The 15,086-nt window shown below is 46.1% G+C and overlaps 1 long non-coding RNA gene across 1 annotated transcript in view; it reads right to left on the minus strand.

Moving 5' to 3' along the window:
* Nucleotides 1-15,086, minus strand: part of LOC131381192 (uncharacterized) — a 63,030-nt gene that overhangs the window by 37,668 nt on the left and 10,276 nt on the right. The window contains exon 2 of the long non-coding RNA XR_009209751.1: nt 8,104-8,223. This is a non-coding gene — a long non-coding RNA (uncharacterized LOC131381192). The remainder of the gene's footprint in view (nt 1-8,103; nt 8,224-15,086) is intronic.

Below are 15,086 nucleotides of genomic sequence, written 5' to 3' on the forward strand. Positions count from 1 at the left end.
CCCTTCTTACTGTAAGCCACTGAGAGTTTTGGGTTATTTGTTACTAAAGTGTACCTCAGAGAAAGCTAATTAAAATATAAACATATATGTCAGCAATATTATTTCTTTCATCACAGAAGAGCCTTGCTGTATCCATAGAGTTGACAGCAGGTCTCCTTGTTACACTCTGGGTACCCTAGATTCCAGAACCACTACCTACTGTGTCTCTGTATCAGCTCCTGCCTTCAAGTGGCTCAAGAAATGGCTTCGGGGACCCAAGCCTGGGGCCAGTCTGTCCAGGATGACTAAAAAGGGAGTTAGATGGAGAAGGCAGGGTCTGGAGCAGTACCTGGCACGTGTAGTACTCAAGGATTTGATAGATAAATGAGTAATTTGCTTGCATCCTTGTGCCAGGGTTTTTAAGAGTCAGTCCAAAATAAGGATTATGTTATGAATTTTTCAAAAAGGCTTTTTTCCTTTAAACGACTTATTGGCCGGGTGTGGTGGCTCACGCCAGTAATTCTAACACTTTGGGAGGCTGAGGCAGGCAGACCACAAGGTCAGGAGTTCGAGACCAGTCTCGCCAAGCGAGTGAAACCCCATCTCTACTAAAAGTACAAAAAATTAGTCGGGTGTGGTGGAGTGCACCTGTAATCCCAGCTACTCGGGAGGCTGAGGCAGGAGAATCACATGAACCCAGGAAGCAGAGGTTGCAGTGAGCCGAGATTGCGCCATCGCACTCTAGCCCGGGCAACAGTGGGAGACTCCATCTCAAAAAAAAAAAAAAAAAAAAAACTCACTTAGGAAGACGTAAAATGAAGATTTTATTTCCTTTAAAAGACTTATTAATCCACTAACAAATTATTTACTAATTACGAAGGCGAAAATAGTAATGTGACAGTGGAGAAATCTGGTGGCCAACCTTTTAACTAAGAGAGCAAAGTTAACATCTCTTAAATAGGACAAACCAATGTCATATGCCTTGTGACGTCATGCACTGAGAAAGGACGTATCATTTCTGTAGCATTTTGGCAAAAATGCATTACTTGAGTGTAACCATGAGCAAACATCAGACAAACTCCAACTGAGGGACCTTCTACTCAATAACAGGCCTGTACTTTTTATACACACAAATGTCAATGTCATGAAAGACAAAAGAAAGCCTGAGGAAACTGTCAACAGATTGAAGGAAACTGAAGAGACATGACAATCAAAAGCAACGTGTGATCCTAGAGTGGATCCTGGGCCAGAGAAAGCAATGCCTAGAAGAGGAAAAAGAAAAGAAAAAGAGGAAGAAGAGGGTGTAGAGAAGGAGGAAGAAAAGGAGGGTGGGGAGGAGGAGAAGGGGAGAAGAGAGAGAAGTAGCAGCAGGGGGAGGGAGAGGGGACATTATTAGAATAATTGGCAAAATTTTAATCAATTATGTAGATTATAATATTATTTCAATGATGTTAAGTTTCCTGGTTTTGGTGATAGTACATAAGTATTTCAGGGTAAAGAGGTGCAATGTCTATAATTTACTCTCAAATAATTCAGTAAAGAAATTTATATAAACAGAGAGTATTCTGTCTTGTGCACGTGTTCTCTTTCTCTGTGTGTATGAATGTAGAGAGAGAGAGAATCGTAAACCAAGGCTGTGCACAGTAGCTTATGCCTGTAATCCCTGCACTTTTGGAGGCCGAGACGGTGGATCATTTGAGGTCAGGAGTTCCAGAACAGCTTGGCCAACATGGTGAAACCATGTTTCTACTCAAAATACAAAAATTAGCTGGGCATGGTGGTGTACACCTGTAATCCCAGCTACTTCGGAGGCTGAAGCAGGAGCATTGCTTGAACTCAGGAGACAGAGGTTGCAGTGAGCCGAGATTGAGCCACTGCACTCCAGCCTGGGTGACAGAGTGAGACTCTGTCTTAAAAAAATTTTTTTTAAAAAAGAAACTCATAAACCTAATATAGCAAAACATTAGCAATTGGTGAATCTGGGTGAAGAGTATATAGGAATTCATCATACTATTGTAGCAAATTTTATGTGTGAAATTATTGTAAAACAAAAAGTTAAACAAATGGATATTAATCCAAAATGATGTCATTTCCATATTTTGGGAATTAGAAAGTCTTTATTTATGAACTGATGGGATAGTAGATGGTGGTTTTTTGTTTTGTTTTTGTTTTTTTTTTTTTGAGATGGAGTCTCGCTCTGTTGCCCAGGCTGGAGTGCAGTGGCAGGATCTCAGCTCACTGCAACCTCTGCCTCCCCAGTTCAAACGATTCTTGGTGCCTCAGCCTCCCAAGTCGCTGGGATTTCAGGCACATGCCACCATGCCCAGCTAATTTTTGTATTTTTAGTAGAGACAGAGTTTCACCATGTTGCCCAGGCTGGTCTCAAACTCCTGACCTCAAGTGATCCGCCCACCTTGGCCTCTCAAAGTGCTGGGATTATAGGCGTGAGCCACTGCACCCAGCCAGTAGTAATTATTTTGAATGAACTTGCTTGGCAAAGTAAAAAGTTAGCCATCCCCTGTTGGCCCCTCCCCACAAAGTCTTTCATGGTGCAAGAAATCCTCAAATGTGGGAAGCAGTATTTTATTGTGAATCCCCAAAAGGATGGACTCCTGCTGTCATCCAGAATCCAGAGGCAGGACACAGCATGTCCTCAGTGATGGGCCAAGAACAACTCCACAGAGGCCTCCTGGGGCAGGACAGACCCATGAGCACACACCTTCTTGGGCACACATCCACAGCACACACCCTGAGAGCCCCTGGAAGGGGGAGCCCAGCCTCCCTTGGCATGTGATTGGCTGTCCAGCTTAAGATGTGGCGGATGCTCCAGAGCTCACCAGAGGGACAGAGTTGACATCACTGTCTCTTTCTGGAAACAGCAATGACAGAGAAGACCACAGCGAGTGATAAAGGCAGGCTCTAATTAAGCCCTTAGCTGTGTAGGACTTGGGCCTTGATGGAAGGGGTAGGATTTAATTAAGCCAGGAGAGAGGACGATGCTTTCCCCTTCTGGGAGTCCCTTACTATACTCAGTAGGTACTCAGAAAGTAACGATGTAGTCACTATCAATTTTAGGAAACAGAAGCAGCCAAGACTCTGAAGATCAAACCAGCCTTTGTTTCCTTTACCAATTCTTGGTGGTAATGTTTGGCTGACCCAATAGCATCTCTGGGTGTGCCGGGAAGAAGGATGAGGCTAAGCGCTGCTTCTCCTTCACCATGAAGGCTAGTATAACTTCTGTTCTAGGAGGACCCAGGAGGATGCAGGACCTTTAATGGCAGGTGAGATTAAGAAATGGGGTTCCAGCTAGCACGGTGGCTCACGCCTGTAATCCTAGCACTTTGGGGAACTGAGGTGGGCTGATTAGTTGAGGCTAGGAGTTTGAGACCGGCCTATCCAACATGGTGAAACCTCATCTCTACTAAAAATAGAAAAAAATTTAGCCGGGCATGGTGGCACCCACCTGTAATTCCAGCTACTCGGGAGGCTGAGGCATGAGAATTGCTTGAACCCAGCAGGCAGAGGTTGCAGTGAGCCTAGATGGTACCACTGCACTCCAGCCTGGGTGTCAGAGCAAGACTCTGTCTCAAAAACAACAACAACAAAAAACAAACACAGAAGAAAAAGAAAAAGAAATGGGATTCCAATTCCTTCAGCAGAAGCACCAGGAGCTGGAATTTGTTCTGTGGACTGTGGCAGGCCTGCTGGACAGAAGAGAGTCCTGCCAAGCCTCTGGACCCCACTGACAGGTTTGGGAGCACACATGAGGATGCAGGCTGGGGTTAGGGCCTGGAGCAGGGCAGCAGCTGGAGTCTCAACATGCGGACACCAGCAGGACACACAAACTCCATCAGGCCAACACCAGGAGAAGATTCTGTGCTGGGCTGGGCCAGTGATCCCAGATTCAAGGGAGGCCCCACTCAGGAGGGAAAGTCTGAGTCAGGGACCATGGAGACAAAAAAGCTGGAGGGCAGCATGTGGGGGCATGTTAAGGATGGAGATTAGTTAGCATGGGGAATAGAGAGCCAGAAATAACCACAGAATTGTGAAGTCTAAGAAATGAAGGCGAGGATAGCTATGAGAGTTGAATTCTAGAGTTACAGCTGAAGGAGCTGAGTGATCCTGGGCTGATGGTGGATGGTAGTTACTTTTAATGAAGTTGCTCAGGCATCAGGATTGGGGCTGATGAAGGGACGGGGGTGCTGGAAGGAGACAGGGTCATAGGGAAAACAGGGTGATGGTGAGGCGGGGGAGAAAGCAGGACAAAGACCAAGGTCTATGGCTAAAGCCAGAGGCCCGAAAAAAGAGGGCCTAAACACGTGTAGGGCAACCCCATATCCTTGCAGAGGGACATTCATCATGTGGGATGTCAGAGCCAGGAGAGTTAATACTTATCCCCAAAGTAGAGGTTTGGGGAGCAGAGAGGAGGGCAGAGGCGGGTGGGGTGCAGACATGGGGAGGGGTCGCGCTCCTCTGTGGGTTTGGAGGGCTGCCTATCTGGCGTTGCCTGCCGGAGTGATTGCCGCTCAGCCACAGTTGCATCACCACTGAATGCACTGAGCCTGTGACCCTGTTTTTACACACGCCTGTACCCAGTTCAGGCGGCATCGGGAGAGTTGTCTTAAAACTCCAATCTAAAACGTTCTTTTCCATCCGATCGGGCAGAACGCAGGCCCCACGGGCCTTCGTGGGAGGCACATACAGCCCGCACCCTCCGCTCCGCCCCGCCGCCGGGTCCAAGCGGGCAGCCAGTCTCCGCCCTGGCGGTGGCGGCGGAACCGGCTGCGCGACGTCGGCGCTGGGGTGGCCTGCACGTTCCTGCGGGCTCTGCGCCAAGGGGCGGTGCTGCGTACGGGCAGAGCCGAGACCTTGACCCTGACCCGGGCCCTGGGGAGGGAGCGTCCGGCCAGGGAACCTGCCCCCTGCGCGCTCCTCGGCTCTTATGCAGCGGCTAGAGGCGTGAGCCCAGAGCCATGATCAGAGGGCGTGCAGTGAGGACGCCCCCAGCCCGCCTCGGAGCTTGGGGCCGCGCTGGGGTCAAGCGGAGCGCTTGACCTGTTAGACCTGGAGGCCTGTTATCTGCCCGGGTTAGGGGCCACCGTGGCCAGGTCCCCTGGAGCGGGCCCTGGACCTGCGCGGTAGCTGCGGGACAGAAGAGCGGAGACGCGGTCCACTGCCCGGCACCTACGACCAGCGTGAAGCTAAGTGGCGAGTGGAAAAGAATAATTTGCCAAAAGAGGGAGGATTTGCTGGTCTACTGGCGGAACTGGAACCCACTATACCCACATTCCCATTCACGAGCGCCCACCTTGAAGGCGCAGAGACGCCATGGTTGTCATAGAAACACTCGTGCTGGGCCGCTGACACGAGCCTGCGGCGTGGAGTGAGGCAAGTTTTTACCAGAATGTGTGCACACATATAACACGACGTAAAATGTCTGTCACTTATTACACACATACCCTAAACCTAGGACTGTGCAAGGCACATTACAGAAGTAACTCAGATGTGGGTGTTTTGCAACCTACCTTTCCTCCCTAAGGAATCCTCGAAGCAGGGTTTACCAATTCTCCCACCCCTCCCAAAAGAAGCCACCTACACAGGTGGATTTACTGAAGGCTTATAGAGGAGACCAAGGAAAGAGGAGATTTTTCATACATACAATAGGGTGAAGCATTTCTTTCCATTAAACATCTCTTCCCTTGTTTTCCTTTTTGGCTGTTTCTCATGGACCCTTTCTCTGAGCAGTCTCTGAATCTTGCCCAGCCCCAAGTGCTCCCTCCAGGATCTTCCTCTGGACTCTCCATCTCTCCCCTTTCCCTAAGAAGATCACCCGGGTCCTGCCTCTCCAAGACTGCTCGTGGGAATACACACCGTCACCCACACGAGACAGCCTGCTCAACGAGTACTTGCATCGCCAGCATCCACAGTCTGCAGAGGTCAGCAACAGTTTTTATTTCTGAAACACATAGCTTTTCTCATCCAACTTGCCCAGAAATCCAGGAAGTAGGTATCATTCCCATTTTACAGACGAGGAAACAGAAGCCTGGGGAGGTTAAGTAACTCCTCCAGTATCACATGTAATAAGTGACAGAACCAGCATTCAAACCCAGGCAGTGAAGCTCTTTCCCCTCCCCAAGGAGTCTCACAGAGCAGCAGTTTAAAGAACCACGTCTGGGTGATATCTTCTGGTGCATCTATGAACATTCATGGAATTGTTGCATATGTGATATACAGGTCATGAGAATGTGTGATGTTCTTGCATCATTTTATGCTGCTTTGGACTTGAAGCAGCATTTCTCAGATACAGAAATTATGTTGGCAAGTTAAGTTGGATGACAACTATCTACACCCGTATTTTCTTTTATTAATCAAATACAAATGTAGCTGAGATATATGGCCTCATCTGATCCTCACAACCCCTTATAAGACTGAAACAGTGGTAAAGTGATTCCTCCTTCCACATTGTGAATTTCCTTCATGGAAAATTCTGAACATACAGTACTTCAAAACGTAAATCTTTTCCACAATGTCATAGATTTCAGACTATAAATACTATATATAAATGCTGTGTAAATACTATATATATACACACACACACTATAAATGCTATATATTTATATGATAACATCTAAATGCCAGGTACTGCTCTAAACACTTTCCATAGTAACTCATTCAATAATTACAACCACCCTATGAAGTACAAACTTATTTTTTTCAGATATTTTAAAATTATTTTATTAATTGTTATGGCTGCACAGGTGTATCTATTTAGGGGTACATAAGATATTTTGATACAGGCATATAATGCATAATAATCACATCAGGGACTGGGCATGGTGGCTCATGCCTGCAATCTCAGTACTTTGGGAGGCCGAGGAGGGCAGATCACGAGGTCAAGAGATCGAGACCATCCTGGCCAACATGATGAAACCCCATCTCTACTAAAAATACAAAAATTAGCTGGGCATGGTGGCGTGCACCTGTAGTCCCAGCTACTCAGGAGGCTGAGGCAGAAGAATCGCTTGAACCTGGGAGGCAGAGGTTGCAGTGAGCCAAGATTGTGCCACTGCACTCCAGCCTGGTGACAGATCGAGACGCTGTCTCAAAAAAAATAAAAATAAAAATGACATCAGGGTAAGTGTGTTATCTACCACCTCGAGCATTTATCATTTATTTGTGTTAAAAACATTCCAATTATATTCTTTTAGCTTTTTATTTTTTAAATGGAGTTTCGCTATGTTGCCCAGGCTGAAGTACAGTGGCATGATCTCAGCTCACTGCAACCTCTGTCTCCCAGGTTCAAGCAATTCTCCTGCCTCAGCCTCCCAAGTAGCTGGGATTATAGGCATGTGCCACCACACCGGGCTAATTTTTGTATTTTTGTATTTTTTTTTTTTTGAGATGGAGTCTCGCTCTGTTGCCCAGGCTGGAGTGCAATGGCACAATCTTGGCTCACTGCAACCTCTACCTCCCAGGTTCAAGCGATTCTCCTACCTCAGCCTTCTGAGTAGCTGGGATTACAGGCACACGCCACCACACTCAGCTAATTTTTTTTGTATTTTTAGTAGAGACAGGGTTTCACCATGTTAGCCAGGATGGTCTCGATCTCCTGACCTCCTGTTCCGCCCACCTCGGCCTCCCAAAGTGCTGGGAGGTGTGAGCCACCGCGCCCAGCCTAATTTTTGTATTCTTTGTAGAGATGGGGTTTCACCAGGTTGGCCAGGCTGGTCTCGAACTCCTGACCTCAGGTGATCCACCCGCCTCGGTCTCCCAAATTGCCAGGATTACAGGCGTGAGCCACTGTGCCCGGCCTCTTTTAGCTATTTTTAAATGTACAATAAATTATTGTTGACTGTAGTTACCCTGTTGTACTATCAAATGCTAGATCTTATCCATTCTATCCAAGTATATTGTTACACTCATTAACCCCACTACCCTCCCCAACCTCTCATACCATGGTTCTACTCTCTAGCTCCATGAGTTGTTCAATTGTTTTAATTTTTAGCTCCCACAAATGAGAACATGCAAAGTATGTGTTTTTGTGCCTGGCTTATAAAGGTATTTTAAGCAAGACCTTATCTCTACAACAAAATGAAAAAATTAGCCGGGTGTGGTGACACATACCTGTAGTCCTAGCTACTCTCAGGAGGCTGAAGCAGGAAGATTGCTTGAGTCTAGGAGGTAGAGGCTGCAGTGAGCCATGATTGCACCACTGCATTCCTGTCTGGGCAACAGAGCAAGACTCTGCAATAAATAAATAAATAAATAAATAAATAAATAAATAAATAAATAAATGTACTTTAAATTTGAGGCTTAATTTACATACAGTAAAATGTACAAATTTTAAAGTACAATTCTGAGTTTTGACAAATGTATGTACTCATGTAACCATCACCTCAGTCAAGATATAGAACATTTCCATCACTCCAGAAAGTTCCCTGTGCCCTTCTCAGTCTGTACTATGCAAAGAAGCCACTGTTCTGATTTCTAATACGACAGATTAGCTTAGTGTTTTCAGACCTTCATACAGAATTGTAGAGCGGTTTATTTAATCCAGTGCTTTTGAGATTCATTCATGCTGTAGTATGTATCAGTAGTTTGTTCCTCTTATGCTTAGTATTCCATCATATGAATACATCACAACGTATTATGACTTTACTTGTTTATGGACGTTTGGTTGTTTGTAGTCTTTGGCTATTATGAATAAACCTGCTATCAACATTTGTGGGCAAGTGTTTCAGTGGACATAGATTTTAATTTCTTTCTTTTTCTCTCTCTCTCTCTGGTCTCCAACTCCTGGGCTCAAGCGATTCTCCTGCCTCGGCCTCCCAAAGTGCTGGGATTACAGGCGTGAGCTACTGCACCCAGCCTAACTTTATAAGAAACTACCAAATAGTTTTCTAAAGGGATTGTCAATTTGGTATTATTACACAAAGAAGGGAAACAGACCCAGCCACGTTAATTGCCTCAGAATAATTCGCCCAAGCCTATGTGTTCTGGAATCTCTCTAGCTGGGGCTGGGAAAAGAAAAGGTTGTGAGGTGGGAGTGAAGAGATGCTAACCCGGGAGAGCCAGCCTCGAACCGTCCGTCCGTCCTGTGTGCTGGGGGAGGAGCCCCGGGTACAGGCAGGAGACAGGGCTGTCCCGGCTGAGCTCTGGGGTCCTGCCTGGGGGTTGGCCGGCAACATCACTCCTTGCCAGCTTCTCGGGCCCCCTGGCTTGCCATTGCTAACCCAAACTCCCCCACTGGGAAGCAGCAGGAGGGCGGGCACAGCACTAAGCTGCCTTCACACCGAGGCGCCGGGAAACGCGAGGCCCGAACAGAAAGCCTAGGAGGCGTCTCTGCAGATCCTGCAGGGGGAGCCGCTCCCACCGCCAGAGGATGGCGGAGGGCGGGTTTCCACCGCTTGGAGGGGAGGCGGGAGCCCCCTTGGCCTTGGCGGGAGTGTTCCAGAGCCTGCTCCCCTGACACAGCCCCCACGGTCTACACAGCGCGCTGGACTGTTAGGTCTTTTCTCTATTCTCCAGTAAGTGATTTTGTTGGAAGCTGCTTACATGGAGAAGTGAGATCACATCGAATCGTAAAATCAAACATCTCATCTCAGCTGAATATTCCTTTGGTTCCAAAGATACCAACTCGCAGATTCTAACAATAGAGTTGTCGACATTGAAACAGGAGTGGAGGAAATAGATTTTAAATGTTGGCATTTTATACAGACAGCCATTTGAACCACGAAATACCATCTAACATACAATGGGTAATTGAATAGAAAGCAAACACTTTTTCATCAATAAGATGGAAACTGCCTTTTGTTAAAAACCTGAAGATACACTCTGAGGAGGCCCAATTTACCTGGCAACTATGTGCCTTTCTGTCTGACTTGTCCTTGTATGTTAATATTTTGATTTACTTGAAAGGAAAAGTTGTAAATATATGAGAAGTGTTCATGATGAAATGGAATGAAAGTCTGAGAGGCCTAATCAACCAGTTGTCTGTCCTCAGATATTCACTGGGTTCCCAGGTTAAATACTGCAGGGGTTCCAAAAGAGGTGAGGAGGGCCAGCGGTTGATTTCACTGGGAAGACAAGACTTAGGCACAAGAAGCAATTAGCTATACAGGATGGTCTGTACCATGTAATTATGTCACTAGTCATGAAGATTCAAATTTTCCTAAGACCACCATCATCCTACCAACGTAGAATTAAAAGTTCACTGAGCCGGGCACAGTGGCTCATGCCTGTAATCCCAGCATTTTGGGAGGCCAAGGTAGGCGGATCACGAGGTCAAGAGATCGAGATCACGCTGGCCAACATGGTAAAACCCCATCTCTACTAAAAACACAAAAATTAGCTGGACGCGGTGGCGCATGCCTGTAATCCCAGCTACTCAAGAGGCTGACGCAGGAGGATGGCTTGAACCCGGGAGGCAGAGGTTGCAGTGAGCCGAGATTGCACCACTGCACTCCAACCTGGTGACAAGAGTGAGACTCCATCTCAAAAAAAAAAAAAAAAAAAGTTCACTGAAATTATGCGAATTTTTTTACATTTAACTTTTTGCATAAGCAATATGTTAACAAGATTCAACCGTAAGGAGATATTTAAAACATTTTCACAAAGTCTCCCTCCTATGGCATCTCTTAGCCACCCTTCCCATCTGTTTTCCTTCTACTTTATTAATCTGATCCCAGAGTTGCTTTATGCACCAACACACACATAGGAATAAGCTCCCCTCCTTTTTACACAAAATATAGCATACTCTTCACACTGCTCTATATCTTGCTTTTTCCCCTTAATATATTTTGAAGATCTTTTCATTTTTTTTTTTTTTTTTTTTTAATTTATTTAGAGACAAGGTCTCATTCTGTTGCCCAGGCTGGAGTGCAGTGGCGCAATCATAGCTCACCTAAACCTTAAACTCCTGGACTCCAGAAATCCTCTCACCTCATCCTCCTGAGTAGCTGAGACTACAGGAATGTGCCACCACGTCCAGCTATTTTTATTTTTTCGTAGAGATGGGGCTCACTTTGTTGCCCAGGCTGGTCTCAAACTCCTGGCTTCAAGCAGTCTTCTCACCTCGGCCTCCCAAAGTGCTGAGATTATAGGTGATAGCCACCTTGCCCAGCTGAAAATCTTTACATATCAGCTTACAGAGAGCTTTCTCATTAAAAAATATTTTTCAAATAATACGGTATTATCTCACTGTATGAATGCACCATAAATTAATTATCCAGTCCTTTTATCTGTGGGCATTTAGGTTGTTTCCAATGTTTTGCCATTACAAACAATAATGCAGTGAATAACCTATTATACATGTCATTTTACACATAAGTTTATCTTTAAGGTAAATTTCTAAAGTGGCGTCTGCTGGATGGAAGGAAGTGCATTCGCAGTTTTGAGATATATTGTCGAATTGCTCTCTGCAGAGGCTGTCCCACATCGCCCTCCTATGCCCTCACCCACAGAGTGTGTTATCAAAGGTTTGGATGTTTGCCAAACTTTTCGTGAAGAAGGTTTTCAGTGTAGTTTTAATTTACATATATCTTACGAATGAGGTTGAACATCTTTTCATATATTTAAAGCTCATTGTGTTTTTTTCCTGTGTATAGACTCATACCCTTTGCTCATTTTTTATTGGGTTATTAGTTTCAGGTTTTTATTTCTAAGAATTCCCACGTAACAGAGAAATTAAGTTTTTTGTTTGTTTGTTTTGAGACAGAGTCTCACTCTGTTGCCCAGGTTGGAGTGCAGTGGCGCGATCTTGGCTCACTGTAACCTCTGCCTCCCGGGTTCAAGTGATTCTCCTGCCTCAGCCTCCCAAGTAGCAGGGACTGCAGGCATGCACCACCACACCTGGCTAATTTTTGTATTTTTAGTAGGGACAGGGTTTCACCATATTAGCCAGGTTGGTCTCGAACTCCTCACCTTGCGCCCGCCTCAGCCTCCCAAAGTGCTGGGATTACAGGCGTGAGCCACTGTGCCCGATCAAGAAATCAAGTTTTTGTGATGCAAGTTGCAAATATTTCCCCAAATTTTACATTGTCTTTTGACTTTGCTTACAGCATTTTTTCCATGCAGGAGAGTTTTTCTTTTTAGTGTGTTAAAATATGTCCATCTTTTCTTTTTGTGGCTGCTGGAGTTTAGTCATAGACAGAAAGGTTTCCCCATTTTAAGAGAGGAGTTAAAAGAGCAGAATGTATTTTATATATATATGTGTGTATGTATATATATTTTATATGTATATGTATATACACATATACATATATACATATACATATATATACATATATACATATACATATACACACACATATATACATATACATATATATACACACACACATATATATGTGTGTATATTTTTTTGAGATGGAGTCTTGCTCTTTTGCCCAGGCTGGAGTGCAGTGGCATGATTTCGGCTCACTGCAACCTCTGCCTTCCAGGTTCAAGCGATTCTCCTGCCTCAGCCTCCCAAGTAGCTGTGATTACAGGTACCCGCCACCACACCTGGCTAATTTTTGTATTTTTAGTACAGACAGGGTTTCACCATGTTGGCTAGGCTGGTTTTGAAGTGCTGACCTCAGGTGATCCGCCAGCCTCAGCCTCGTGCTGGGATTACAGGCATGACCCACCACCAAGCCAACATACTGTATTTGTGTAAGACTATTTGAAACAAAGCATTTATTGCATAATGTTGATCCCTACTCCTGCCCTACATTAATACATACAATAAATAAGCATATGATACGATAATATGATCCAAGGTGACTTTTTTTTTGAGACAGGGTCTTACTCTGTCCAATTCTGAGACCCCCTCCAAAGAGCCCCCTCGTGACTTTGGGGATTGCAGGAATACGTGCCACTCAATGCTCAAACTGCCTGCATCCCTTCTTCAAGCCCTCTGCAATCTGCAAAACTGAAGGGGGGGAAGCAGTATCCCTAAGCAGGGGCTGGGCATCCTCACAGCCTCCTTCCTGCCTGGCACTGGTATCCTCACCTATCTGCAGTGTGGTAACATGACCCTTTTCCCCCAGAGCCAGGTTACCCGCAAGCCAGTAATGAAGTGTTTTTTACAACCCTGAAAGAAATACTTTAATAAAGCATGTGGTTGGATTATCAAACCCACAAGTATAAAAATATTGTGGTGCTCACACATGCAATGCATGCTGGTTAGTGACTGCCTCCAAAAATGTTTTACTTGCCATCACAGAGAAACGGGTTTATTGAAGATAAACGTTTTTAAAAGACTGACACATAATGAAGTGAATCATAGTTCATTCACTCCTTCAACGAATACTAAGCCCTACCATGGACCAGATGAGCAGCATGCTAGAGATGCAGTGGTAGGCAAGAAAGACAGAACTGCTGCCTTTGATGACCTTACCTTATAGAGGGGGATATAGACATGCATCAAATATAGAATTACAAGCTGTGGTAAGAGCTACAGAGGAGAGGGACACAGTGATCAGGGAGCAAACCACGGAGATCTGATCTGGTCTGCAGGTCAAAGGAGGCTGCCCAGAAAAGTAATGACTGAGGTGAGGGGGCATAGACTATGTAATAGAATGGGGGTCCAGGGGAGAAGCCTCAGCATAGGGGAGAGTGTCCAGGGATTATGCTAGGATCACCTCGGGCTCTGGGATAACAGAACTCTCTACCAAAAATGTCTTTTATCCAGAGGCCCACTGGGTGTCTTGGGAAATGGCAGAGAGGATGTTGGGATTCAAAGCTGGGCTCTGGGGACCGGGCGCGGTGGCTCACGCCTGTAATCCCAGCACTCTGGGAGGCCGAGGCGGGTGGATCACCTGAGGTCAGGAGTTCGAGACCGGCCTGGCCAACATGGTGAAACCCCGTCTCTACTGAAAATACAAAAATTAGCCAGGTGTGGTAGCACACTCCTGGAGTCCCAGCTACTTGTGAGGCTGAGGCAGGAGAATCACTTCAACCTGGGTTCCAGTGAGCCGAGATCACGCCACTGCACTCCAGACAGAGCGAGACTGTCTCAAAAAAAAGGTTGGGCTCCTAAATAAGAAAGGTAGAAAAATGCTGCCCCAAACTTCTGAGAGAAGCAAGCTGGGTGGGCAGGAACTCGTCCTAAGGTAGAAGAGCGCTGGGCCACATGAACACCATCTTGAAGAACTAGCTGGTGTCTCGTTCACAAGCCAGACTATTCAAGGTCTGGCCCAGACTCAAGAGAGCTGGACTTGATGACAGTGGAGAAACCATCCCTCCCCTCGCGTTAGCAGAGATGGTAGCTGCAGCTTAATGTCATGAGGGCCAGGGTAGTGGCCCTGTCTCTTTTTGGCAGCCAGTGGCCAGAGCAGTAAGAAAAGGGCAGCTATACAGAGTGGTAGACATGGCAGAGGCAGGAGCAGCAAGGGCAGCTTCAGCTGAGAGTGAGCTGGCAGAGTCAGCCCAGTGGAGAGGAGGGGCCCATGGTGTTGAGGTCTCATCCAGTGACTTCAATGTGCTGGGGGCTTGCTTAGAGATCACGGAATTGTTTTATGTCATTAACTGAGCTGCAGGTTGTCAGATTATGAAAACATGATGATACAGCTTAGAAAATGTCCAGAATTGGGAGGTACCAAGGCTCATAGTCCCTCGAAACAAGTGGCAGTCTCTTGGGGGACATTTTCAGCAGCACTGAGTCAGAAGTGCAATAACACCTGTGACATTCAGGATTTTTTTTTTTTTTTTTTTTGAGACAGAGTCTTGCTCTGTCACCCAGGCTGGAGTGCAGTGGCGTGATCTTGGCTCACTGCAAGCTCTGCCTCCCGGGTTCACGCCATTCTCCTGCCTCAGCCTCCCGAGTAGATGGGACTATAGGCACCCACCACCATGCCTGGCTAATTTTTTTTTGTATTTTTAGTAGAGACGGGGTTTCACTGTGTTAGCCAGGATGGTCTCGATCTCCTGACCTCGTGATCCATCTGCCTTGGCCTCCCAAAGTGCTGGGATTACAAGTATGAGCCACGGTGCCCGGCCGACATTCAGGATTTAAATAAGACCTAGGACATCAAAAACCTCATTTACTGCAGGCTCTGGCTCTTTGGGTGCCTACCACTTCCTCCCTTTTTGTAGATCCATTCATGATTGAGAAATATATCAAA

Source organism: Hylobates moloch, unplaced genomic scaffold (assembly GCF_009828535.3).
Source record: "Hylobates moloch isolate HMO894 unplaced genomic scaffold, HMol_V3 SCAFFOLD_14, whole genome shotgun sequence".
Taxonomy (NCBI): Eukaryota; Metazoa; Chordata; class Mammalia; order Primates; family Hylobatidae; genus Hylobates; species Hylobates moloch.